The 27845-nt window shown below is 38.9% G+C and overlaps 1 protein-coding gene and 1 pseudogene across 6 annotated transcripts in view; one reads left to right on the top strand and one right to left on the bottom strand.

Moving 5' to 3' along the window:
• The window catches only part of PHF3 (PHD finger protein 3), a 90816-nt gene that overhangs the window by 16739 nt on the left and 46232 nt on the right, over nt 1–27845 (top strand). The gene's annotated exons all lie outside the window — the stretch shown is intronic.
• On the bottom strand, nt 23749–24808 carry LOC138446244 (HAUS augmin-like complex subunit 3 pseudogene; annotated as a pseudogene).

The raw sequence follows: 27845 nt of genomic DNA, 5'->3' as shown, positions 1-27845 counted from the left end.
TTTGGTTTTAACAGTGCAAAAGATAGCAAACAATAACTGCTGTTTTGTTCTCCTATGCTGACATAGGTTGGTTGCTGTGGTTGTTAAAGAGCTGTTGTTGAATGTCTTCCATTATATTTCTTATATAAATTTTTCGTTATATTTCATCGTCTCCAGAAATGCTAGAGAAGCTTTAACAGTTTTAAAAATAGGAAAGACATGGAGGATCACCTTTAGTGCTGTCAGATGCCCAGAGTTAGGATGCTCACTGTTTAATCTTGAGAGATAACCAGTAGATTTCTGGTCCTCTTTTGGATGCTTCTGACTCAAAGTATTTATGTAAATGTAGTGTTTGTGTATGGTTTTTAGATTTGCCTGATAATAAATTTAAAAAATATTCTAATAATTGAGGAAACCCTTTAAATTTGGAAAGTGTTTGATCTTGATGATGAAACCAATTATTTGTATTCTTAAAAATTCCTGTTATTTTTAAAACAAAAATAATACTTTCCCAATAATAGGTTCAGGATATTGACTATATTGGTTAAATATACTACATTAGGAATGTATTAAAAATCATTGAAGTGCTATTTGAAAAACTGACATTGTCAGTGTAATAAAGAAATGTTAATTTTATCTCTTACTTAACAACCATGATTCATAAGTGTGAAACAGATCTTGTATTTATGAAACCATTTCTTTATGTGGTAGAAGAGAAATGTTCAGTGGCTGTAATTTGATTTATTTCCTTGAGACCAGGAGGAGGAGGGCTGCGCTGTAGATAATATGGATATACAGAGGAGCCTTTCGTTTAGGTAGTGCTTGTAGCTACTGCATCCTTGAGTGAAACCAGGATGTCCTTTCCAGGCTCTATCATTGCTTAAAAAACCATCATTGACTGAATTAAAAAAAAAAAGTCCCTAATTTAGCATGGTTTTGGAGATTAAAAGCATCAAACAGTCATTGAATTCAGTAGCTTAGATATTTGCCAAGAGTTGACTCATATCGTGTGGTTAGGTGTTTTTTCAGTTGTAAAGAAGTTCATATTGTGTAGTTTTTCAGTTGTAAATTTCTGCTACCATGTATATGTGATAGTTGTTTCCTATCAAGAATGCCACTGGTAATTTATGACATCAAGTAGAGTTGTTTAATAAGAATTTTAGCTTGTGCTGCTTTTCTTCTGAGCAAAGTATTGTTAATACATGTTAAGACTAGTTTTACAAGCTTCTCAGCAGTAGTGTGATTTGGGCCTTTTTTTTTTTTTTTAGCACACAGATTTTTAACTTTTAAACATAGTTCTGTAGTTTGGGGCTCCTTCATCATTAAAGGCAAAATTCATCTGTGTAATATTAAAAAAATTATGGTACTTGTTCTGAAAAGATTGATTGTTCTTTTTGCCTCACTGAGATTTGTTTAAAAGATATTTACAGCTTTTTATGGCTTCATGCTACTCTTCGACAACATTTCCAGTCAGTACGTTGAACTAAACACAATGGACCCTTGGTTCAGTAAGATTCAGTTGGCAGATAGTAGTTTTTGTTTTCCTTATTTGTATGTTGTATCGGCAGCAGACGGTGCCCATTTATTACATTTGTAGATCCAACTTCACATATGCATTCATTACATATTTGTACTGGGGTCTTTTTCCCACTAATATTATTTTTCTGAATAGTAGTGTTCACTGATTTTTTTTTTTAACTTCTGTGCTTTAGTGAACATCTCTTTGCCATTGATCTTATTTTTGAGTTACACTTGAATAATAAAATACAAATTTAGTACATGTAAAGTAGCTATGCAAATGAAATGACAGTATATTGGTTAAGACGAAATGTATACCCTTTAGTTGAATGTTAGTAAAGAGTAACTGATCAGCCTTGTAAGAACATTCACAGCTTTTAAGGATAGAGATTTTTTTCTGTTGAGGTTGATGATTAATATTCTATGTTTTGAGTTAGAGGGGTTTCAGTGAAATTCGGGTGTGTATGCATGTTGAGTCATGCCTGACTCTTTGGACCCCGTGGGCTGTAACCCGCCAGGATCCTCTGTCCATGGGATTCTCCAGGCAAGGATACTGGAGTGGGCTACCCGTGCCCTCCTCCAGGGGATCTTCCCAACTCAGGGACTGAACGCATGTCTCTCTATATCTACCTGCATTGACAGGGGGTGGTTGTTTACCACTAACGCTATCGGGAGAACAAACAAGAGAGAGGCAAACACTTTGTACAATCAGTGGAGAAGAGAAAATACTGGAAAGTGGAAACAGAGGACAAAACAGCAGTCATAGATTTTTGAAAGTTTGTCACTTGGACAAGAGATTTGACTCTTCAATGAATAATAGGAAAGAGAGCGGCAGAGTTTGATTGGCTGAAAGGGAGAACTTGGGATTCCCTCAAGATAGAATGATAGGTTCCCTGGGGTTATGGGATTTATGCCTTTGCTGGGTGTGACCCCTTGGCCCAGGTTTTTCATTGGGGAATTTTGTCTCACAGAGTTTCTGTCAGGTGACCTTTCATGGCCAGTGTCCTCCCAGAGTCCTCTGTCATTGTCTGTCCCAATGTAAAGTGCCTGTTATTTCTTATTAAAAATTAAATTATGTTTACTTTAATATAAATCTTGTTTGTAGACTTAATATATTTCATTGCTTCTTTAAATTATTTGAAATACAACTTGAAAAGCATAGTGATAACTACTTTTATGTAAGCAACTTTCATTGCTCTTAATTCACTGTTTCTTTCCATCTTATTTCTTATTCCCTCACTGTATTCAGTTTAGACATTTTAAATAGTCAATTCTTCACACACATGTATTTTTCATTAATCATTGCCACAAGTCATCCTTAACTACCAAAATAACAGAATTGAACTCAGAGATAAAACAAATAAGCCCTTTAACACAAACATTAAAATGCCAGTTTCTAAATTCAGAAAATGAAGAGAGGAAATTTTTGGCCCAACCAGAGTTTTCCAGTTCATGGTTTTAGTTGGTATATTTTGTGGCCTTTCTGTTTTACCTCTATTTGATTCAGTTGACTTTTGCTTTTCTTAGTTTGATGTAGTATAAAGCAGAACATATTTTAATTTTGCTTTACATTGACTGAGCATTTAATTTTCTGTCTTTTAAGTTTAAAATGTGGAATAAAATTAATCATGTGTTCGTCACTATATTCCTAATATCTTTCGGGTTCTTCCTTTCCCCTGTTACTTAAAATTTGCTCTGTTATTATTATTTTTAGTTTCTGGCTGTCCTGGGTCTTCAGTGCTGCACACAGGCTTTCTCTGGTTGCGGTGAGTGGGAGCCACAGCTGTGTGCAGGCTGCCCTTTGCCGTGGCTTCTCTGGTGTGGAGCGTGGGCTCCCAGGCAGGGACTTCAGTCAGGGCTCTCAGGTTCGGTAGTTGCAGCTTGCAGAATCTAGGACAGGGGCTCAGCAGTTGGGGTGTGCTGGCTTAGTTGCCCTGAGGCGTGTGGAATCTTTTAAGACCAGGGATTGGCAGGTGAATTCTTTAACACTGGACCACCAGGGATGTTCCAGTGTTATTTTTTAGCTTGCATTTCTGAACTGTTACAGAACAGACTTCTTTACCCACGGTCCTGGGCATACTTCTGAGTTTATGAAACTGCCTGCTCCCAGCGCCTTCTGTCACTGTCCTGTTCTGTCTGCGTTTGCTGTGCTCCAGGCTTGTACACCTGTCATCCCTGAGTGTCTCTCCTCTCCTTGAGTGAAGCTGTTGTTTTCCTGGATGTCAGTTTCTTTAGCTATGCCCTCTTTACTTAATGACATCCTTAGTACATTTCTAATAGTATTACACTTGACTGATAATTTGCCTTTATAGAAACAAAATTGAATACCACTTTCCTTAAAATTTTGTAACTGGTATTCCTGATGGGTTGGCTGCTTGGGTTTGTATGAGGTTTGTTGCTTTGTTAGGTGGCCTTTTCTGTACCCTACCCTGCTTTCAGTTTAGTTGCTCCGTTGTGTGTGACTCTTGATGACCCCGTAGACTGCAGCATGCCAAGCTTCTCTGTCCATCACCAACTCCTGGAGTTTATTCAAACTCATGTCCATTGAGTTCGTGATGCCATCCAACCATCTTATCCTCTGTCGTCCCCTTCTCCTCCCATCTTCAGTCTTTCCCAGCATTAGGGTCTTTTCCAATTAGTCAGTTCTAGCATCAAGTGGCCAAAGTATTGGAGTTTGGGCTTCAGCATCAGTCCTTCCAATGATTATTCAGGACTGATTTCCTTGACTGGTTGGATCTCCTTGCAGTCCAAGGGACTCCAGTACCATATTACTAGCAAATCATTACTTTGCTAGTGTGTGAGATGAGTGCAATCGTATGGTAGTTTGAGCATTGTTTGTCATTGCCTTTCTTTCGGATTGGAATGAAAACTGACCTTTTCCAGTCCTGTGGCCACTGCTGAGTTTTCCAAATTTGCTGGCATATTGAGTGCAGTTTCTCCAATACCACAGTTCAGAAGTGCTCAACTCTTTTTAAGTCCAACTCTGACATCCAAACATGGCTACTGGGAAAACCATAGATTTGACTAGATGGACCTTTGTTGGCAAAGTAATGTCTCTGCTTTTTAATATGCTGTCTAGGTTGGTTGTAGCTTTTCTTCCAAGAAGCAAACGTCTTTTAATTTCATGGCTGCAGTCACCATCTGCAGTGATTTTGGAACCTAAAAAAATAAAGTCTGTCACTGTTTCCATTGTTTCCCCCATCTATTTGCCATGAAGTGATGGGACCAGCTCCTGGTCTTGTTTTTGCTGACTATAGAGCTTCTCCATCTTTGGCTGCAAAGAATATAATCAGTCTGATTTCGGTGTTGACCATCTGGTGATGTCCATATGTAGTCTTCTCTTGTGTTGTTGGAAGAAGGTGTTTGCTATGACCAGTGTGTTCTCTTGGCAAAATTCTGTTAGCCTTTGCCATGCTTCATTCTGTACTACAAGGCCAGATTTGCCTGTTACTCCAGGTATCTCTTGACTTCCTACTTCTGCATTCCAGTCCCATATAATGAGAAGGACATCTTTTTTGGGTGTTAGTTCTAGAAGTGGGTGGGCCTCATCAAATCAGTTGAGAAAAAAAAAAGAGAAAGAGAAAAAAAAGTAGAGGTTCCCCAAGTAGGAGGGAATTTTGTCTCCAAACTGCCTTCAGACTCAAGCTGCAACATCAGTTCTTCCCTGGGTTTCCTGTCTACCTTGAAGGTGTGGGTTCACTAGCCTCTGCTGCTGCTGCTAAGTCGCTTCAGTCGTGTCTGACTCTGTGTGACCCCATAGAGGGCAGCCCACCAGGCTCTTCTATCCCTGGGATTCTCCAGGCAAGAACACTAGGGTGGGTTGCCATTTCCTTCTCCAATGCGTGAAAGTGAAAAGTGAAAGTGAAGTTGCTCAGTCGTGTCCGACTCTTTGCGACCCCATGGACTGCACCCTACCAGGCTCCTCCACCCATGGGATTTTCCAGGCAAGAGTACTGGAGTGGGGGTGCCATTGCTTTCTCCGTCACTAGCCTCTATAATGATATAAAACTTTTCTTAAGATAAGTCTCAATCAGTCAAGCAAGCAATCTCATGTGCTCTCCATACACACACATTCCATTTTCTGTGTAAAATCTGATGAGAGGTAGGAGAGATTTGCAAACTCTGAGAAGTCTGTTAATAGGTTTATTACTAACAAAACTAGCAGTATAACTTATAGGTTAAGAAATTTTGAACAGAAGGGAACAAATGCCAACTGACCACAGAAGAAACAAACAATAAGGTAAAATTCAACACTGACAAAAGCTAGAGAGCAATATACAGGATTCCAAAATCCATTAAGTAAGAATTACTGGGTGTCAGAAATTTTATATCCATTATGGAATGATAGAGGGTACTGACAGTGAGTTAGGCCAGAAATAAGGAATTAACTTAAGGACTAAATACTGAGAAGTCAACTTCACACCTTCCCTGGCTTCAGCACCCAGTAAAGCCAATAGCCAAGCACTGAACTCCAATCAAGGAAGTATCTTCTTAACCCTAAACTGAAAGTGAATGAACAAGCTGCAGGAAACAAGACCGCAACCTCGTAATAATAAGGAGCTTCTCTCCCTGACATTCAGAGATTCTTAAAATAACCATAAGATTATCCAGTTAAAGCCCACTTATCCCACAGCAAAATATAACATTAATTTTCTATTTCCTCCCATTTTAAACAGCAAGCAACCAAAAAATAATCACTTAGGGGAAGTCTGCAACATGGGAAACATCAAAATAAACAAATAGAAAAAACAGATTCACACTATAAAGAAACTCTTACTATATACCTATTCCTCTTGATGAAAGTGAAAGTGGAGAGTGAAAAAGTTGGCTTAAAGCTCAACATTCAGAAAACGAAGATCATGGCATCTGGTCCCATCACTTCATGGGAAATAGATGGGGAAACAGTGTCAGACTTTATTTTTGGGGGCTCCAAAATCACTCCAGATGGTGACTGCAGCCATGAAATTAAAAGATGCTTACTCCTTGGAAGAAAAGTTATGACCGACCTAGATAGCATATTGAAAAGCAGAGACATTACTTTGCCAAAAAGGTCTGTCTAGTCAAGGCTATGGTTTTTCCAGTAGTCATGTATGGATGTGAGAGTTGGACTGTGAAGAAAGCTGAGCGCTGAAGAATTGATTCTTTTGAACTGTGGTGTTGGAGAAGACTCCTGAGAGTCCCTTGGACTGCAAGGAGATCCAACCAGTCCATTCTGAAGGAGATCAGCCCTGGGATTTCTTTGGAGGGAATGATGCTGAAGCTGAAACTTCAGTACTTTGGCCACCTCATGCGAAGAGTTGACTCATTGGAAAAGACTTTGATGCTGGGAGGGATTGGGGGCAGAAGGAGAAGGGGATGACAGAGAATGAGATGGCTGGATGGCATCACTAACTCGATGGACATGAATCTGAGTGAACTCCGGGAGTTGGTGATGGACAGGGAGGCCTAGCGTGCTGCGAGTCATGGGGTCGCAAAGAGTCGGACACTTCTGAGCGACTGAACTGAACTGATCCTGGAGAAGGAAAGGGCAATCCACTCCAGTATTCTCACTTGGAGAATCCCATGGACAGAGGAGCCTACGGTCCATAGGGTCGCAAAGAGTCAGACACGACTGAGGTGGCTTATCACAGACACACACACACTATACTCCTATGACAACAGAGCACTTTAAAAAAATGTTACAGATAAAGAGAATAGTTCTCAGAAACCGTAACTGTCAAAATTACATATTTAAAGAGATAGAAAATATGTCAGTGAATCTTTAAAAAGACAGAAAGCAAAACGATGGAAAAGATGCAAGAAAGAGATAAGAAAAATGGGCAGTGAATCCAAAAGGGCCACCAGCTACTAGAGTTTGCAGAAAAAACATGAGAAAACTTCCCAGAACTAAAGGGATCACTCTTCAAATGAAAAGGCCCACCAACTGCCAGCAAAAATAAATCAAAGACTAAACACCAAAAGACAAGAACGTCCTAAAGCTTGTACAGACTGTGGCTCAGATCATGAACTCCTTATTGCCAAATTCAGACTTAAATTGAAGAAAGTAGGGAAGTCCACTAGACCATTCAGTTAAGATCTAAATCAAATCCCTTATGACTATACAGTGGAAGTTAGAAATAGATTGAAGGGATTAGATCTGGTAGACAGAGTGCCCGATGAACTATGGAATGAGGTTCGTGATACTGTACAGGAGACAGGGATCAAGACCATCCCCAAGAAAAAGAAATGCAAAAAGGCAAAATGGCTATCTGAGGAGGCCTTAAAAACACCTATGAAAAGAAGAGAAGCAGAAGGCAAAGGAGAAAAGGAAAGATATACCCATTTGAATTCAGAGTTCCAAAGAATAGCAAGAGGAGATAAGAAAGCCTTCCTCAGTGATCACTGCAAAGAAATAGCAGAAAACAATAGAATGGGAAAAACTAGAGCTCTTTTCAAGAAAATTAGAGATACCAAGGGAATTTTCATGCAAAGATGGGCACAATAAACAATAGAAATTTTATGGACATAAAAGAAGCAGAAGATTTTAAGAAGAGGTGGCAAGAATACGCAAAAGAACTGTACATAAAAGATCTTCAAGACCCACATAATCATGATGGTGTGATCACTCAGCTAGAACCAGGCATTCTGAAATGCACAGTCAAGTGGGCCTTAGGAAGCATCGCTACAAAGCTAGTAGAGGTGATGGAATTCCAGTTGTGCTATTTCAAATCCTAAATGATGATGCTGTGAAAGTGCTGCAGTCAATATGCCAGCACATTTGGAGACCTCAACAGTGGCCACAGGACTGGAAAAGGTCTGTTTTTGTTCCAATCCCAAAGAAGGGCAGTGCCAACGAATGCTCAAAACTACTGCACAGTTGTACTCATTTCACACACTAGCAAAATTCTCCAAGCCAGGCTTCAACAGTACGTGAACTGTGCACTTCCAGATGTTCAACCTAGATTTAGAAAAGGCAGAGGAACCAGCAGTCAAATTGCCAACATCCGTTGGATCGTTGAAAAAGCAAGAGAGTTCCAGAAAAACTTCTACTTTATTGACTGACAAAGCCTTTGACTGTGTGGATCACAGTCAACTGTGGAAAATGCTTAAAAGAGATGGGAATACCAGACCACCTGACCTGCCTCCTGAGAAATCTGTATTCAGGTCAAGAAGCAACAGTTAGAACTGGACATGGAACAACAGACTGGTTCCAAATCAAGAAAGGAATACATCAAGGCTATATATTGTCACCCTGCTTATTTAACTTACATGCAGAGTACATCATGAGAAATGCCGGGCTAGATGAAGCACAAGCTGGAATCAAGATTGCCGAGAGAAATATCAATAATTTCATATGTGCAGATGACACTACACTCATGTCAGAAAGTGAAGAAGAACTAAAGAGCCTCTTAATGAAAGTGAAAGAGGCGAGTGAAAAAGTTGGCTTAAAGTTCAGCATTCAGAAAAGTAAGATCATGGCATCCGGTCCCATCACTTCATGGCAAATAGATGTGGAAATGGTGAGAGATTTTATATTTTTAAGCTCCAAAATCACTGCAGATGGTGACTGCAGACATGAAATTAAAGGACACTTGCTTGGAAGAAAAACTATGACCAACCTAGACAGCATATTAAAAAGCAGAGACATTACTTTGCCATCAAAGGTCTGTGTAGTCAAAGCTATGGTTTTTCCAGTGGTCATGTATGAATATGAGTGTTGGACTGGGAAGAAAGCTGAGCACCAAAGAATTGATGCTTTTGAACTGTGGTGTTGGAGAAGACTCTTGAGAGTCCCTTGGACAGCAAGGAGATCCATCTAGTACATCCTAAAGGAAATGAGTCCTGAATATTCATTGGAAGGGCTGATGCTGAAGCTGAACCTCCCAATACTTCAGCCACCTGATGCGAAGAACTGATTCATTTGAAAAGACCCTGCTGCTGGGAAAGATTGAGGGCAGGTGGAGAAGGGGACGACAGAGAATGAGATGGTTGGATGGCATCGCTGACTCTGTATATATGGATTTGAGTAAACTGGCTGTTGGTGATGGACTGGGAGGTGTGGCGTGCTGCGGTTCATGGGGTCGGAAAGAGTCGGACACGACTGAGCAACTGAACTGAACCCACGTATGTACAATAATCTGCTTCACTCAAACTCTGTTGTTTTAAATCTCGTGAAAATACCTTCACAGTCACATTTAGGCTGGCACTTCACTAAATATCTGAGTACTGTGGCATAATAAAGTTAATTCAGAACATGATATTCTTTCAGCTTTTATAATTAGTTTATATGTGTTGTCCTGAAACTAGTTTTAATCTCAGGATTTTGGGGAATGTCATTTCATAGGCAGTTTGTAGGCAGAGTCAGCTTATATGGTCCCCAGGTCTTTTCTCTCAGGGATCAGATATAAAGGAAGTTGATAAAATAGTTAATACCATGTGGATGTTAATATGCCAGATACCGTATAGAAGTACTTTGCCAATGTTATCTCTTTGCTATAGATAAGTAGAAATAATCCCATTTTATAGCTGAATAAACAGATTTTGAGGTAGTTAAGTAATTTCCAAAATTTATAATAAGTCACATTACTTGAACTGGAATAGATTTTCTTCCTGCCTTCAAGTACATGAGTGCTCTTAAGATTAAGACTAGAAAAATTAGAAGATGTTTTCTTTTTTTGTTTTTTAAGGTCTGTTAAAAGATCAGAGGAGGTGGTAGTAGATATTAAGTACATTTTTTAACTGGAAAAAGAAAAAAAGAAAAAGAGTACAAAGAAGGGAGAGAAGTAGGGCTCCGTCGTGGGACCAGAGATTAAAGTAGGAAATAAAGTACTGTCTGCAGGTGGGGCACTTTGGTTCTCAGATTTTTCAAAGTTGTTGAAGAGGAGAACAGTGTAGGTAGAAACAAATCCAGTGCCCAGGGAAAGGGAAGCTATTTCTGATATTAAAATTAGATATTTCATTCACAGTTTGATTGTGATGTGATACAATAAAAGAATATCCTTAACATATTTTCAATGAACATAGGACCTTTTCTTGTGGTATCCCTCAATGTGTATCCCAGTAGAATTACAGGGACTAATGGAATGGTCTGACGTAGTCCTAGGTTCGATATTAGGTTATTTTTCAGACAACTCATCTTGGATATCATTTTCAATGTCAGATTTCTGAGTATATTGATAACTCATCTTCTCTGTCTGAGAACTGTTGGCAATGCAATTATCTCTCACCTTTCCCCTTCTTTTTTGCCAGCTAAGTGCATAGAAAAGCTTTATTTATAAATAAACTGGGCTGTGATGGGATATGAAATTTTAAAGGCACTGGCAGTGACATCTTTGTGAATAGTAGGAGGCTGCTCTGCCCTCCTGTGGAGAGGAGGACAGAGTCAAGATTTTTCTCAGAAAATGATTTTGGATTCTCTAACATGTAAATAGGAGAAGCCTAATTTCAGACCTAAGTGAAGATCATTTTATAGCCCGTGGTTAAACTGGCAACTTGTTGAGTAAAATTCATAGTCTTCTAAACCCTTTAGTTCCAGTATATATATTATTCTTGGAGTTTTCTTCCAGTCAGGCAGGATTACAGAATTCTTTGTGGCCATTGTCACCATGAGCATTGCCTGGATTCTGTTGGAATTGCTTTAGCCCTGTACTTTGTACTTCTGCCACTTGTACTTTTTCATTCTTATTCTGTTTGCCTTAGTTGAGAATGTTCTGAAAAGATTTCTGGACTGGAGCTACTGTCTTTGGTACTGTCCTTTGTGATCTTTTCTTCCCTAAAATACTGTTTTTCCTTAATTTTGAATCTTTTATCATAAACTTTTGTCTATGTCTCTAGGTCATCTTGAATGATAATTGATTACTCAGTTTATATTTACATAGCAAAGAGGTAAATTGTTAGGGTATGATTATTTAGAAGTTTACTGAAATCAAGGAATCTAAAATGATGACATTATTCTAAACACAATTTTACTCCTTTTGCGTGGTAAAGCTGTTTTCCTGTAACTAGAGTTCAAGATTAGGATGAGAGCAATTTACTGGTTGGCTTGTACAACTCCAGTGAGTACCAGTCAGAGAATACAGTGTGATTGATGCCCCTTTGAGTGGATAGCAGCCTGGGGTAGGTAAAGGGAGTGAACATTAATTTCTGTTTAGATATTTTAACTTAAAATGATGTCTGAGAATTATTTGATTGCAGTGTGGTAATTTAAATAGTTTTATGCTTTCTTTAACAGGAGAAAAGGTACAGCTGAGAAATCTCATTGTAAGACCACTGGTTTGGGAATGTAGTCTAAAATTTGATTTCAGTCTGTGATTATTGAACTAACTACCTCCTGGTGGTGGTGTACAAAAAGAGAAAACAATCACTTGTATTTTAAGTCAGAAAGGCAAGGTATTTTTTTCTCTTGCCAGAGTAAAAATAGTTTAATAATTTTATCACTTTTGTCACAGTCTGGAAATTTTTTGTTGTTATTATTTAAAGATGTAGAATTAATAAAATATGGCTGGTACAGTATTTTGAAGGGAATACTTGTCAGATTTTAAAGATATCTTAAATTGTATTTAAAATACAAGAAGAACATAACAGACATGAGTCAGTTTTGAAGATACATAAATTTGAAGTTTCTCTTTAACAAGGTTTAGAATGGACATATTTTCAGATTGGCTTTTCATAAGTTTTTTAAGTCCGTAACTCTGTTGTTTTAGAGTACTAATGCAGTGAGCCTGACCTGTGAGTCCTAGTTTTGTGCAGAGGTATGAAAGAGAGGTGTTTTTAAATCCTTTATCCTACAGTATTTTGAAAATAATGTGTTATGCTTCTTGTTGACCATCTTTTATTTTCTGAATTCTCTTACCTCGCTACCTCTTCTTTATTCTCAGCTGAATTCCTTTCAGCCTCATTCTTTATTTGCAGGATGTTTTCTTTTCCCTCCAGAATTAGTTGCTTATTCTATCTATAATGAAAATTAGTTTTTATACCTTATATGGGTCATAGCTCAGAATTAAAGCATGTAAGCATATCACATTTGTATGTAGCTAATTTTTTCCCTTTTTTAAATATTTATTTTTAATTGATTGACTATTGTTTTGATTTCTGTCACACATCAACATGAATTAACCGTAGCTGCACATATGTCCCCTCCTTCTTAAATCTGCCTCCCACCTCCTACCTGTTCCCACCTCGCTAGGTTGTTACAGAGCCCCAGTGTGAGCTGCCTGAATCCTGCAGCAAACTCCCATTGGCTGTCTGTGTACATATGTTAGCATATGTGCGTCCATGCTGCCCTCCATTCATCTCACCCTCTCCCTGCTGTTCCCCACCCTTGTCCGTAAGTCTGTCCTCTATGTCTGCATCTCAGTTGCTGCTCTGTTTACAAATTTGTCAGCACCGTGCTTCCAGCTGCCATAAGGATGTAGCTAATTTAAACAAGATCATTAACTCCTTAACAGTTCCACAGTTATTTGCATTATTAAATTTTTTCTTTTGTAGGTGATTTTGCAAGTAATTATGTTGGTACATATTAACATAGTGGAATAAAAAAGTTTTATGGCACTGTGTGTGGGTAATGGGTAGTATTCTTTGGGCAGAAAGGCTAGTAGTCTATGATTTTGCAGTTTGATAGACTAGGGTTCTTAATTTGATAATTGTTTAATGTGGTACCAAAAGATAGAATATATTTGTAATTATCAAATATTGTTCCATGCTAGATGAGTGAAAGTTGGTACTTAGCTTACTTATTAATCAACATGAATGGCTTATAAACAGCTTGTTTATGTTTAAAGTGGTGAATTATTCTGCTTCGTAGTTTGAAAATAATTTGGATATAAAGAAACCTAAAGATCCTTGCTTTCTTCATCTTGATTTTGATTTTCTGTTCCTTTATCTAATTACTCTGATACTTTTATTCTAATTTTTTTTCCCATCACGGAGAAAATTGAATTATGAAATCTCTAAACTCTTTACTTTGCTATCTTTTGCTAGTGAAAAAGGAATTCTGATAAAAGAGCTGTGCCTGCAGTTCTTCTTATGAGATCTTGACAGGACTGTTTGACTGACTTTCATTGGTCAAAGAGAGAGATTAGCATGTTTTAGGGCCCTGCCCCTGGCCTGCCCTCCTTGTCCTGGAGATGAGTGTACCTGCCAGCCAGGGGAGTTGAATTTTGTAATTCTGTGGCAGTGGCTGCTGCTGCTGCTACGTCGCTTCAGTCGTGTCCGACTCTGCGCGACCCCATAGACAGCAGCCCACCAGGCTTCCCTGTCCCTGAGATTCTCCAGGCAAGAATACTGGAGTGGGTTGCCATTTCCTTCTCCAATGCATGAAAGTGAAAAGTGAAAGTGGCTATTAAAAAATTAGGAAAATCTGGTTACCTGGATTTTTCCATATCATAGATCTAGGCATCCTCGGTCTCCTGGCTGACCCTAGAAGTGCTTTATCTGTTCAAGGCTTTCTGTTCTTTTCCTGGTCTGTTGCTGTCATAGATTTGACTCTCGTGGATTGTAACTCACTGGGTCATCTTGATGAAAAAGTTTTGGCTTTTTGGCCTTGGTTTAGGTTCAGCTGGGAGTGACGGAAACTTCTAAGTAACAGTGGTAATCAAGGAATGCTGCCAGCAGAGAACCCACTTCAGTATTGCCTTTGTGATGGAGTTGCTTCACCCTGAGTCACCCACTCTTCCCAGGGCAGTCTGCATCCAGTGACTGGGTGCTGTGGGGGTACGAAAGCTGGTGCCATCATCACAACTCCTGATGACTCACCTCAGGCAGTGATGCCTGAGCTCAGGAAGATCCCCTCAGCTTCTGAGCTCCCCCCAAGGCTGGCCGAGGCCTTTGTTCCTGCTATACCACATCCCAGCTTTTCCTTCGCTCCATCTCTGCTTCCTCCCTTCCCTTCTGCAGACATCTGTCTCAAGAGCACTCCCCAGTGACTCTTCTGCATGGCATGCTGACCCTCCCTCTGTCTGGCTTACTGGCATAGAGTTAAACACCACCACCACCTGTGTTAGATAAGTGCATCTTGAAAAAAAAAAATTTACTTTTTCATGAAATAGCTCAGAAGAAAGTAGCCTAGAGCTGATGGGGCTCCACAGTGTCAGGGACTTCAGTTCCCTCTTCCTTGCACTATCAGGTGTGATCCTGGGCTCTAGAGTCACTTCATAGCTTGTGATGGCTCTTCCAGCTGTCAGGTTGGCATGCCCCCTTCCTTTACGATCACATCCTGAGAATTGCATGTACTTGGACAGTGGCCAGATCTGATAGTAGGGTAAATTGAAAGCTGTAGTCTTAATTTGGATGACCATGTGAAATAACAGGAATTCATGAATGAGGAAGGAAGGCTGAATGGACTGTGACCAGCTGCTAGCCAGCGGGCTCAGGCACAGTATCTTTAGTTCACTCTGTTCAGGCGCTGAGATCAGGACCTGTTTTTAATGATAGGTCTGTGCCAGCTCACAGATCTACCTGGGTTTAAATACTTGACCTGTTTTCAGAACTGAACCTGCTATACTCTTCAAAGATTTTTCTAGGGTGAGTGTATGTTTTTCACTCCTAACTAATAGAACATGGGTCTTAGTTTGTAAAACGACTTTCCAGGTAGCTCAGATGGTTTAGCATTTGCCTGCAATGTGGAGACTCCTTGGGTCAGGAAGATCCCCTGGGGAAGGACATGGCAAACCACTCCAGTGTTCTTGCCTGGAGAATCCCATGGACAGAGGAGCCTGGTGGGCTACAGTCCATGGGATTGCAAGGAGTCAGACACAACTGAGTGACTAACACACTTAGTTTGTGAAGTTTAAGTCTTTGTTGATAAACCATCATACAAAAAGTTTTAGCCGGAGAATGATTCTTGTATTGTTGCACCCTGAAGAGGGGGTGGGTGTCAGAATTGTTGCTTCTGTACCGGAAGCTTCATTTCATTAAGGGACGATATCCAGACCTTCTGACTGTAAATGTTTATCAGTAAAGCATTTTAAAGTGCTCATTCACCCTTATACGTGTGTTTATATACTTGTCCTACTTTGTTGTTCAGTCACTCAGTTGTGTCAGACTCTTGCGACCCCATGAACTGCAGCATGCCAGACTCCTCTGTCCTCCACTATCTCCCAGAGTTTGCTCAGATTCATGTCCATTGAGCCAGTGATGCCATCCAGCCATCGAATCCTCTGCCCCCGCCTTCTCCTTCCGCCTTCAGTCTTTCTTGGCATCAGGATCTTTTCCAGTGAGTCAGCCAGCTCTTCTCATCAAGTGGCCAAGTATTGGAGCTTCAGCTTCAGCAGCTGTCCTTCCAATGAATATTCAGGGTTGATTTTCTTTAGGATTGACTGGTTTGATCTCTTTGCCATCCAGGGGACTCTCAAGACTCTTGTCCAGCATCACAATTTGAAAGCATCAGTTCTTCAGCACTCAGTCTTTATGGACAAACACTCACATCCATATATGACTGCTGGAGAAACCATAGCCTTGATTATACAGACTTTTGTTGGCAAAGTATGCCTCTACTTTTTAATATGGTATCTAGGGTTGTCATAGCTTTCCTTCTGAGGAGCAAGCATCTTTTATTTCATTCCTGTAGTCACTACCTAGAGTGATTTTGGAGCCCAAGAAGATAAAATCTGTCATTGCTTCTGCGTTTTCCCCATCTATTTGCCAAAGTGATGGAACCAGATGCCATGATCTTCGTTTTTTGAATGTTGAATTTTAAGCCCGCTTTTTCACTCTTCTCTTTTCACTCTCATCAAGAGGCTCTTTAGTTCCTCTTCACTTTCTGCCATTAGAGTGGTGTCATCTGTATATCTGAGGTTGTTGATATTTCTTCTGGCAATCTTGGTTCCAACTTGTGATTCATCCAGCCTGGCATTTCACATGATGTACTCTGCATATAAATTAAATAAGCAGGAACCTTGTTGTACTCCTTACTCAGTTGTGAACCGGGCTGTTGTTCCATGTCCAGTTCTAACTGTTGTTTCTTGACTTGCGTACACATTTCTCAGGTCAGATGGTCTGGTACTCCCATCACTTTTAAGAATTTTCCACAGTTTGTTGTGATCCACATGGTCAGAGGCTTTAGTGTAGTCAGTGGAGCAGAAGTAGATGTTTTTTTCTGGAACTTCTTTGATTTCTCCATGATCCAATGGATGTTGGCAATTTGATCTCTGGGTCCTTTGCCTCTTTGGAAACCCACCTTGCATGTCTGGAGTTTCTCGGCTCACATACTGCTGAAACCTAGCTTGAAGGGTTTTGAGCATGGAAATGAGCACAGTTTTATTTATTTTAAATTTATTTTTTAAATGCGGAAAATTGCTTTACAGTGCTGTATTGGTTTCTGACATATAGCAACACTGATCAGCCCCTTTGCCTTGAGCCTCCTCTCCCCTCATCCTAACCCTCTAGGTCTTCACAGCATCCGGCTGGACTCCTCATGTTGCATAGCAGCTGCCACCAGCTGTCTGTGTTACACATGGTCGTGTACAGTGTCAGTGCTGCTTTCTCCTTTCAGTTCACTCTCCCCTCCTCTGCTGTCCCCACATGTCCGGGCTTCACGTCTGTATTTCCATTCCTTCCATGCATGCATACGTTCAGCAGTACCATTTTTCTAGATTCCATGTATATGTGTTAATATATGATATTTATTTTCCTCTTTCTGATTTAGTTCACTGTGTATAACAGGCTCTGTTTCATTCATCTCAGTACCACCGACTCAATCACTGGATACCTAGGTTGCTTCCATGTCCTGGCTATTGTAAATAGGGCCGCAGTGAATTTAGGGGTACACGTGTCTTTTAGATTTGTGGTTTTCTTAGGGTATATGCCCAGTATTGGGATTTCTGGGTCATATGGTAGATTAAGTTCTAGTTTTTTAAGAAATTTCTATACTGTTTTCTGTAATGGCTGTATCAATTTATGTTCACACCAACAGTGCAAGAAGGTTCCCTTTTCTCCTTATCCTCTCCAGCATTTATTGTTTGTAGATTTTTGACGATTGCCATTCTGACTGATGTTGATTTGCATTTCTCTAATAGTGATATTGAGCATCTTTTCATGTGTTTATTGGCCATCTCTATGTCTTTGGAGAAATGTCTAAGTCTTCTGCCCATTTTTTGATTGGGCTGTTTGTTTTACTGATACTAAGCTGTATGAGCTGCTTATATATTTTGGAAAGTAATCCTTTGTCAGTTGCTTCCTTTGCAATTATTTTCTCCCATTCTGAGTGTTGTCTTGTGTATTGTTTCCTTTGCTGTGAAAAATGTCTATGTTTATTAGGTTATGTTGAATTTTTTTTTTCTCCATTTCTCTAGGAAGTGGGTCACAAAGGGTCTTGCTGTGGTTGATGTCAAAGAGTGTACTGCCCATGATTTCCTCTAAGAGCTGTATAGTTTGTGGTCTTATGTTTAATTCTTTAATCTATTTTGAGTTTATTTTTGTTTATGGTGTTAGGAAGTGTTCTCTTCATTTTTTTACATGTAGCTGTCTAGTTTTCCCGCAGTTCTTATTGAAGAGGTTTTCTTTTCTTCATTGTATATTCTTGCCTCCTTTCTCAAAGACAAGGTGCACATCGGTGTGTGGGTTTATCTCTGGGCTTTCTGTCTTGTTCCATTCTTCTGTATTTCTGTTTTTGTGCCAGTACCATACTGTCTTGATGACTGTAGCTTTGTCATATAGTGTAAAGTCAGGAGAGTTGATTCCTACAGCTCCATTTTTCTTTCTCAAGATTATTTTTGCTGTTTGGGTTCTTTAGTGTTTCCATATGGGTCTCTTGGTGGCTCAGCTGCTAAAGAATCCACCTGCAATGCAGGAGACCTGGGTTTGGTCGCTGGGTTAGGAAGATCCCCTGGAGAAGGGAATAGCAACCCACTGCAGTATTTTTGCCTAGAGGATTCCATAGATAGAGGAGCCTGGTGGGCTACAGGCCATGGGTTTGTGAAGAGTTGGACACTGCAAAAATTTTAATAGTCATTTCCCATTTCATTAAAATTATTGCAAGCAGTCTGTTTAAAAGTTTTTAAAAATATATGTAAAAAGAGCCACATTGATAACATCCTTAAGTATTGCAGAATGCTGAAGGCAAACAAATGAGATTAAAGGTGTCAACTTTTTTCATTTTATGAAATTCTTTTCTCTCATGAAGCTATCGAGGTATCATGTCAGTTTGATTTAATTTTGGTAAAGTTTAATTTCTTTTTAGTTTAGTTTTTAGCTCACAATATACATAGTGATATTTTCTCTTTGGACATAGATTGATTTTGTATGTACACCTTTAGGTCTTCTTAGGACACCACTGGCAAATGTATACTTAAGTCTAATGAAAGCTGTTATACAGGTGTCTGTTGAAAGAAATGGTAAAGCATTTTATTTAGAGGCAGTACTGTTTGAATATATAATGACTATTTCTTCATACCTTTCCCCTGAAGTGTTTTACCAAATGTTAAGTGTTTTGTTTGTCTGACAAACTTTAAACTTCATTAAGAATCGAGGAAATCCTAGTAAAATGTCAATATTTGTAGCTCATTTAGTTTATTGATATAATCCTTGACCTCACCTTGGTGTCTTACATGTATTTTTCTTTTGCTTAATTTTTCTTACCGTTTTTTCTTAAAGATATTACCTTATATTGTATATCTTTTTAAAAGCCATTTTAAATCTGTTTTGAAAAAAGATGGACTATAAATCACTTAAATGCTGTTTAGATATCTAATTAAGGACATACTTTCATCTTGGCCTTTTTTTGTCCTGAAACTTTGTAGTTTGAAAACTAAAGACATACTGAAGCAAAGAATAGTAGAATATACACACATTTCCCCATCACCAAGATTCACCTCTTCATGTTTTGCTGTATTTTCTGCATCCATTTATCAGTTTACTTATTTATCCAGTTCTTCTGCCCAGTTAGTTTAACTTCACCATACATTTCCAGAAAAAGGATTTCTGCATAGCAGTGTCTACACTAAAAAAATAGTTTCCAAAAATCTCATACATATCCATATTCAAATTTGCCATTTGTCCCCAAATTCCATTTTCACTTGATTTGCAGTCAAGGTCCTAGTCTTTAGTTTCATATCTGAGGCCTCCCACACACTTTTCCAGTGATACTGACTTTGAAGAGATAAGACCAAAAATGTCTATAAGGATTATGCCAAGTTTTGGAGTGTGTGTGTGTGTGTGTGTGTGTGTGTGTAAGTAATGTCAGTTGGCTTGTTCCTCTATTTCTTCAGTTTCCTCTGTGTGTGTGTGTGTGTGTGTGTGTGTGTGTGTGTGTGTAATGTCAGTTGGCTTGTTCCTCTGTTTCTTCAATTTCCTCTGTGTGTGTGTGTGTGTGTGTGTGTGTGTGTGTAATGTCAGTTGGCTTGTTCCTCTATTTCTTCAATTTCCTGTAAATTGTAAGTTAGGTTTTAAATAAACTTGGTGAGATTCAGGTTAAATGTAATTTGGCAAGACTCATGGATGAAACTAGGTAGTTAATATTACATCACAGTAGAAGTTTTACACTGTTTAGTTTTGATGTTAAGTTTTGTTGCTGGGTTAAGGTGGTGGCAGCCAAAGCTCTCCATCCTAAATATTTGAGTTATTAGCAAGTAATTTGTAGGGGTATAACTTTGCAGTTTGGAAATATTTAGTTCCTCAAATAGCCTTTATGGTTTTGTGCATCTGTTGATGGTATTTGGTGGAATTAGTTATAGCAAATGATAATCAAGTTTGATACAAACAAGTCGCAGGAAAATTGTCAAACAAATGACTGACTAATGGGAAGAAATGTTGTCTTTAATATGGAAATATTCATATGATATTTTAGGGAAATAGTTATTGCATGAAAAAAATTTCCAAAGGAGCAGATAGTTTTAAAGCCATTTTTTATTTTGACTACTTTGGATGGGTCATTTTCTAAAATAATTAGATAGCTCTTCCTTTCTAAAAGACAATATAATGAGCATAATTTAATTGTTGATTGCATTATCCTAGGAAATAAATTATTATATAATTCATTATTGAGGGCTTCCCAGGTGGCTCAAGTGGTAAAGAATCCACCTGCCCATGAAGTTTGATCCCCGGCTTGGGAAGATCCTCTGGAGAAAGAAATGGAAACCCACACCAGTATTCTTGCCTGTGAAATCCCATGGACAGAGGAGACTGGTGGGAAGCAGTTCATTGGGTCACAAAAGAGTCAGACACAGCTTAGTGGCTGAGCACACCATCACTCGTTATTAGTGTCATCCTGAGGCATTGTGTTAGTAGGTGGGGCTTTCAGTTCCTACATTAATTGAATCTGAGACAAGTACACCTGGAAAAATTTTTTTAATGGTTTACTTCTTTTTTTTATATGATGTCTTTGGACCTCATGGTATATCTTTCTCAGACATGTGGTGTATTCTGTCCATCTAATTTGAGAGTCCAGGAAACAGATTACTAGAAATGTGTGAAATAAATGTAAGATTGTACATGCTTATGGATGAAGTTGTCTTATAAATGTTGTAACGTGGCAGAAATAAACTTTAGTAGTTTTTCTCTAAGGACTTCTATTTACTTGATTTTCCTTAGAAAGGGTTCTAGAATTAGAATTTTAACTAAAATGAACTTGGTGAAGGATCTCGCAGTCCATTACTGCTCACAGGAGCCCAGAGGGGCTATTGAAGATAACAAAGTATTTACTGACTCAAACCTATATTGTAGAATGGAATGAGATATGTTTTATGCTATATAGTTGCTTGAGGCTAAATATGTAAAATATTCATTTTTTAAGCTCCTTAGGCGTTAACATTTTACAGCTGAAAGTTTGTACCCTTTTACCAATCTTAGTCTCATTATTTCCCCTGGGAAACTACCTTTTTACTTTTTTTGTCTAAGTTTGACCTTTTTTTAGATTCCACATGTAAGTGATAGCTGTGTAGTATTTGTGTTTTCTTTGCTGGCTTATTTCACTTAGCGCAGTGACTTCAGGGTCCATTCGTGTCATCCCTAATGACAGGATTTCTTCTTTCTCATAATATTCTGCAGAGTATATATTCCACATCTTTACCTAGTCAGCCTTTGTTAGATGAGGTTGTTTGTATCTTGGCTGTTGTAACTAATGCTGCAATGGATGTGGGAGTGCAGATATCTCTCCAGTATCTTGTTTTCATCCCCTTTGGATATATACCCAGGAGTGAAATTGCTTCATCATATGGTAGTTCTAAACGCATGTTCAATCACGTCCCACTCTTTGCGACCCTAAGGACTCTAGCTTGCCAGGCTCCTCTGTTCATGGGATTATCCCGGCAAGTATACTGGAGTGGGTTGTCATTTCCTCCTCTAGGATATCTTCCCAATCCAGGGATAGAACCCACGTCTCCTGCCTTGTCAGGTGGATTCTTTACCGGCTCAGCGGTAAAGAATCTGCCTGCAATGCAGGAGTTGTGGCAGAGGCTGTGGATTCTATCCCTGAATTGGGAAGATCCTCTGGAGAAGGAAATGCAATCCACTTCAATATTCTTGCCTGGAAAATCCCACGGACAAAGGAGCCTGGCAAGCCCAGAGTCCATGGGGTTGCCAGAGTCAGGCAGGCCTTAGTGACTAAAACAACAACATGGTATTTCTATTTTTAGTATTTTGGGTAACTTCCATAGCGATTGTACAGTTTACATTCCTGCCAACAGTACAAATGTAGTTTTTCTCCACATCCTTGACAACACTTATATTTCTCTTGTTTTTCTTGAAGATAACCTTTCTGACGTATGAGGTGATATTTCATTGTGGTTTTTATTTGCATTTCTCAGACACCCCACTCCAGTACTCTTGCCTGGAAAATCCCATGGATGGAGGAGCCTGGTGGGCTGCAGTCTATGGGGTCGCTGAGGGTCGAACATGACTGAGCGACTTCACTTTCACTTTTCACTTTCATGCATTGGAGAAGGAAATGGCAACCCACTCCAGTGTTCTTGCCTGGAGAATCCCAGGGACGGGGGAGCCTGGTGGGCTGCCGTCTGTGGGGTCGCACAGAGTCGGACACGACTGAGGTGACTTAGCAGCAGTAGCAGCAGATGATTAGGGATTGTTGGCACCTTTTCATGTATTTATTGGCCATTTATTTGTATGTCTCCTTTGGTAAAATATCTATCTAGTGCTTCATTCATTTTTTAATTGGATTATTTTCTTGCTGTTGAGTTGAATGAATTCTTCATATATTTTTGATATTAACCTCTTATCAGCTATAGGATATGCAAGTATTTGCTCCAGTTCTATAGGTTGCCTTTTCATTTTATTGATGGTTTCCTTTGTTGTGCAGAAGCTTTTTAGTTTGATGTAGTCACGCTTATTTATTTTTGCTTTTGTTGCTTTTGCTTTTGGTGTTAAATCCAAAAAATTACTGCCAAGACCAATATCAGGGAGCTTTTTCTCTTATGTTTTCTTCCAGGAGGTTGTATGGTTTCGTGTCTTATATTCATGTCTTTAACTCATTTTGTGGTGATTTTTGTGTGTGATATAAGATAGTGGTCTAGTTTCATCCTTTACATGAGCTATTCAGTTTTCCCAACACCATTTATTGAAGAGACTAGTGCTTTGTGTATTCTTGGCTCTGTTGTCATAAATTAATGACAGTGTATGCGTGAATTTGTTTCTGGGTTCTCAGTTCTGTTCTGTTGATCAGTGTGCTTGTTTTGATTGTTTTATGGTATGATTATATGGTATATATGATATATTTTGAAAATGGTATAGCTTGAAAACAGGAAGTATGATGTCTCCAGCTTTGTTCTTCTTAAGATTGCTTTGGCTTTTCAAGGTCTTTTGTAGTTCTATACAAATTTAGGATTGCCTATTCTATTTCTGTGAAAGAGCCATTGGAATTTTGTTAGGGACTGCATTGAATCTGTAGATTGTTTGGGGCATGTTATTAATAGATATTTTGTTGTTCAGTTGCTCAGTCGTGTCTGACTCTTTGTGACCCCCATGGATTGTAGCCCACCAGCCTCCTCTGTCCATGTAATTTCCCAGGCAAGAATACTGGAGTAGGTTGCCATTTTCTTTTCCATTATTAGCTATGTTCTTCTCCAAATATTTAAAACATTAAAATGTAGCACAGGCAGTGAAGATTTCATTTTTGGCAAATTTCAGTCTGCAGAACCAATAGCTTTAATCTTTGGTTTTCTCAATTCTTGATGAAGATTCTTTAATCTTCATCTTTTAAAAAATATACATATAATTATCTTTCCACTTGATGCAGTTTACTAGATACCCAAATTTTTCTTTTAGTCTTCACATCAGCAAGAATATCAATAAGAAGATGAATTAGGTTGTTTAGTTAAATTCAACCTAGTGAAACTGCTCTATTAACTCTGTTCCAGCATCCACAGGTATATATCCAAAAGGAATGAAAACAGGGGCTTGAATACTTGTACAACAATGTTGACAGCAGTATTGTACCCAACAGCCAAAAGTTGTAAACAACTCAAGTGTCTGATCACTAAGCAAAGGCTGATTTCCTCCTTGATACAAAGCATCACAGAGCATGTCCACATCATTATTTAGTTTGGACAGAAAGAAAGAATATTCCTGAGGAGATTCTGCCAACTGCTGTTGTACCAAAGAAACATCCTGTTTTAGTGTCTCGGCCACGTCTCTAGATTTGCATGGGTAATAATTCTTTTTTCCTATTTTCTCCTTCTAAAAGTCAATAAAGCCTGTGAGTAGAATAATCCTTGGTATCAAAGGTATTCCTAGGATTTATCTGCTGAGATACTGATGGGTCTGTTAGCATTTTCAGTCACTGCTGGGGCATCAAATTACTTTGACTAAGTACTTGAACCAAGATTTCAAGCAGACAATTCATGTGCTAATGATTTCTCAGTTCAGTTTCATGTGATAATTGTACATGTTCAAATGATGCCCTTTGTTTTATCAGCTGATTTAAAAATAACTTTTGTCTGGCTGTGTAATAGTCTTATTTACTCTGCAGATCAAATCTCCCTTTCCAACTGGCATATTCAATAACTGGACAATTTTTTTTTTTTTTTTACCATAGCAGGCAAAATCTTGTCTTCATGTGAATGATTTGTTCGTCAAGTATCAGAACTTCACTGTTCAAGCTAGAAATTTTAGCATCCAGATTATCTTTGCCAAGAGCCTTGCTAGTGAGGCTATGAAGATTCTTCTCTGCCCATTTTATACTTGATTTCAGGCTCAAATTATTTGCTTACAAGTGAATTAACTGATGTTGAGCAGAAATGTATGTCAGCTGCAGTCCATAGCAGCCCAGGAGATGACTTTTACTGATATTATACACAACATTAAGTAGAATATAAACTCCATGAGGGCAGGAATTTATCACTGTTTTCTGATATATCTGGAATTCCTGTAACAGCAGCCAAAACATACAGTGAATTTTCAGTCCTAAGCACAGCTTCGATAAACAGATACATGAATATATACAAAAATTCAAGGATTCCAAATTTTTATCTCAAGAGATTAGAACCACCTTGTAAATTTGACTCCAATCAGGAAGTTACCATGAGTAACAAAAGAAACAAAATAACAAACCTCTACTCCATATCACCATTCAGGTATGACCTAAATCAAGTCCTTTGATTATACAGTGGAAGTGAGAAATAGATTTAGATAGAGTACCTGATGAACTATGGATGGAGGTTTGTGGCATTGTACAGGAGACAGGGATTAAGACCATCCCTGAGAAAAAGAGATGCAAAAAAGCAAAATGGCTGTCTGAGGAGGCCTTACAAATAACTGTGAAAAAAAGAAAAGCGAAAAGCAAAGGAGAAAAGGAAAGATACACCCATTTGAAAGTAGTGTTCCAAAGAATAGCAAGGAGAGACAAGAAACCCTTCCTCAGTGATCAATGCAAAGAAATAGAGGAAAATAACAGAATGGGAAAGACTAGAGATCTCTTCAAGAAAATTAGAAGTACCAAGGGAACAGAGATGGGCACAGTAAAGGACAGAAATGGTATGGACCTAACAGAAGCAGAAGATATTAAGAAGAGGTAGCAAGAATTCACAGAAGAACTGTACAGAAAAGATCTTCACGACACAGATAATCACAATGATGTGATCATTCACACTCACCTAGAGCCAGACATCCTGGAATGTGAAGTCAGGGGGGCCTTAGGAAGCATCACTATGAACAAAGCTAGTGGAGGTGATGGAATTCCAGTTGAGCTATTTCAAATCCTAAATGATGATGCTTGAAAGTGATGCACTCAATATGCCAGCAAATTTGGAAAACTGAGCAGTGGCCACAGGACTGGAAAAGGTCCGTTTTCATTCCAATCCCTAAGAAAGGCAATGCCAAAGAAATGTTCAAACTATGACATAATTGCCCTCATCGCACACACTAGCAAAGTAATGCTCAAAATTCTCTAGGCCAGGCTTCAACAGTACATGAACCGTGGACTTCCAGATGTTCAAGCTGGATTTAGAAAAGGCAGAGGAACCAGAGATCAAATTGCCAACATCTGCTGGATCATCGAAAAAGCAAGAGAGTTCCAGAAAAACATGTTTCTGCTTTATTGACTATGCCAAAGCCTTTGTGTGGATCACAATAAACGGTGGGAAATTCTTGAAGAGATGGGAATCCTAGAACACCTGACCTGCCTCTGTTGAAACCTGTATGCACGTCAGGAAGCAACAGTTAGATCTAGACATGGAACAACAGACTGGTTCCAAATAGGAAAAGGAGTACGTCAAGGCTGTATATTGTCACCCTGCTTACTTAACTTACATGCAGAGTACATCATGAGAAACGCTGGACTAGAAGAAACACAAACTGGAAACAAGATTGCCAGGAGAAATATCAGTAACCTCAGATATGCAGATGACACCACCCTTATGGCAGAAAGTGAAGAACTAAAGAGCCTCTTGATAAAAGTGAAAGAGGAGAGTGAAAAAGTTGGCTTAAAGCTCAACATTCAGAAAACTAAGATCATGGCATCCAGTCCCATCACTTCATGGGAAATAGATGGGGAAACAATGTAAACAGTGTCAGACTTTATTTTGGGGGCTCCAAAATCACTGCAGATGATGATTGCAGGCATGAAATTAAAAGACACTTACTCCTTGGAAGGAAAATTATGACCAACCTAGATAGCATGTTAGAAAGCAGAGGTATTACTTTCCCAACAAAGGTCTGTCTAGTCAAGGCTATGGTTTTTCTAGTAGTCATGTATGGATGTGAAAGCTGGACTGTCAAGAAAGGTGAGCGCCGAAGAATTGATGCTTTTGAACTTTGGTGTTGGAGAAGACTGAGAGTCCTTTGGACTGCAAGGAGATCCAACCAGACCATCCTAAAGGAAATCAGTCCTGAATATTCATTAGAAAGACAGATGCTGAAGCTGAAATTCCAGTACTTTGGCCACTTGATGCAAAAAACTGAATCGTTTGAAAAGACCCTTATGCTGGGAAAGATTGAAGGCAGGAGGGAAAGGGGATGACAGAGAATGAGATGTTTGGATGGTATCACCAACTCAGTGGTCATGGATTTGAGTAAACTCCAGGAGTTGGTGATGGACAGGGAGGCCTGGCATCCTGCAGTCCATGGTGTCTCATTGAACTGGACACGACTGAGCAACTGAACTGAATGGAACTCCATATCACAGTAGCATTGGCTAACTCCTTCCAGAACTCAGAGTAAGAATGCTTATAGTTTTTAAACACCAGAGAGTAGAAGGAAGGATCCCATCATGAAACAGCCAAACAATAGAAAAGCTACCTGCTCAGAAAGATAGAATTAGTAATACATCAGAGCTAAAGGTGCATTACAAGAGATCAATGTTACAGTGTAGAAGAAACTTTGACATTAAATAGAGATTGAAAACAATCTTAATTGCACCAAAGAGAATAAAATACCCAGGAATTATATTTGAGTTTTGGTGCAGTTAGGTTATGTTTTCAATCTGCTGATGTTAATAGGAATTACATTGGTTGTTATAGGAGTTACAGACATACCAGAAAACAGTGTCAAATTTCTGCTCTCATGGAGTTTATATTCTATTTAGTTTTGTGTAAAATATCAGAGTCTTGTCACGGGGTGCTATGGATTAAGGATGTTAATCAGTCTTACATACTGAAAAATATGTAATCCTCTAAGAACTTTTTGCTTAGCCTCGTCTCTGGTTTTCTTTTATGTTTGAATAGAAGCAAACAAAATATTATAGAACAAAGTGTGTTGTTGGGATGTGGTTCATTGCAGTGTGAAAATAAATAAGATCCATATTATAGGAGAGTTAGTCACCTTCTTTTCACCCCATTCCTGCTTTATGGTAACATTCTCATTAAAATGCATTCCAAGCACCAGCAGCATGTGATTCCACAGTTGTAAGGTGTAATGATTTGGCAAAAAGTGGTTGGAGCTCTTTATTCATTTAGGAAACAGTTGTTGGGTGCCCAACATGTGCTGGA

This window comes from Ovis canadensis, chromosome 9 (assembly GCF_042477335.2).
Source record: "Ovis canadensis isolate MfBH-ARS-UI-01 breed Bighorn chromosome 9, ARS-UI_OviCan_v2, whole genome shotgun sequence".
In the NCBI taxonomy this organism is placed as follows: Eukaryota; Metazoa; Chordata; class Mammalia; order Artiodactyla; family Bovidae; genus Ovis; species Ovis canadensis.
The sequence above is the reverse complement of the archived record's forward strand: the minus strand, read 5'-3'. Positions and strand labels throughout refer to the sequence as shown.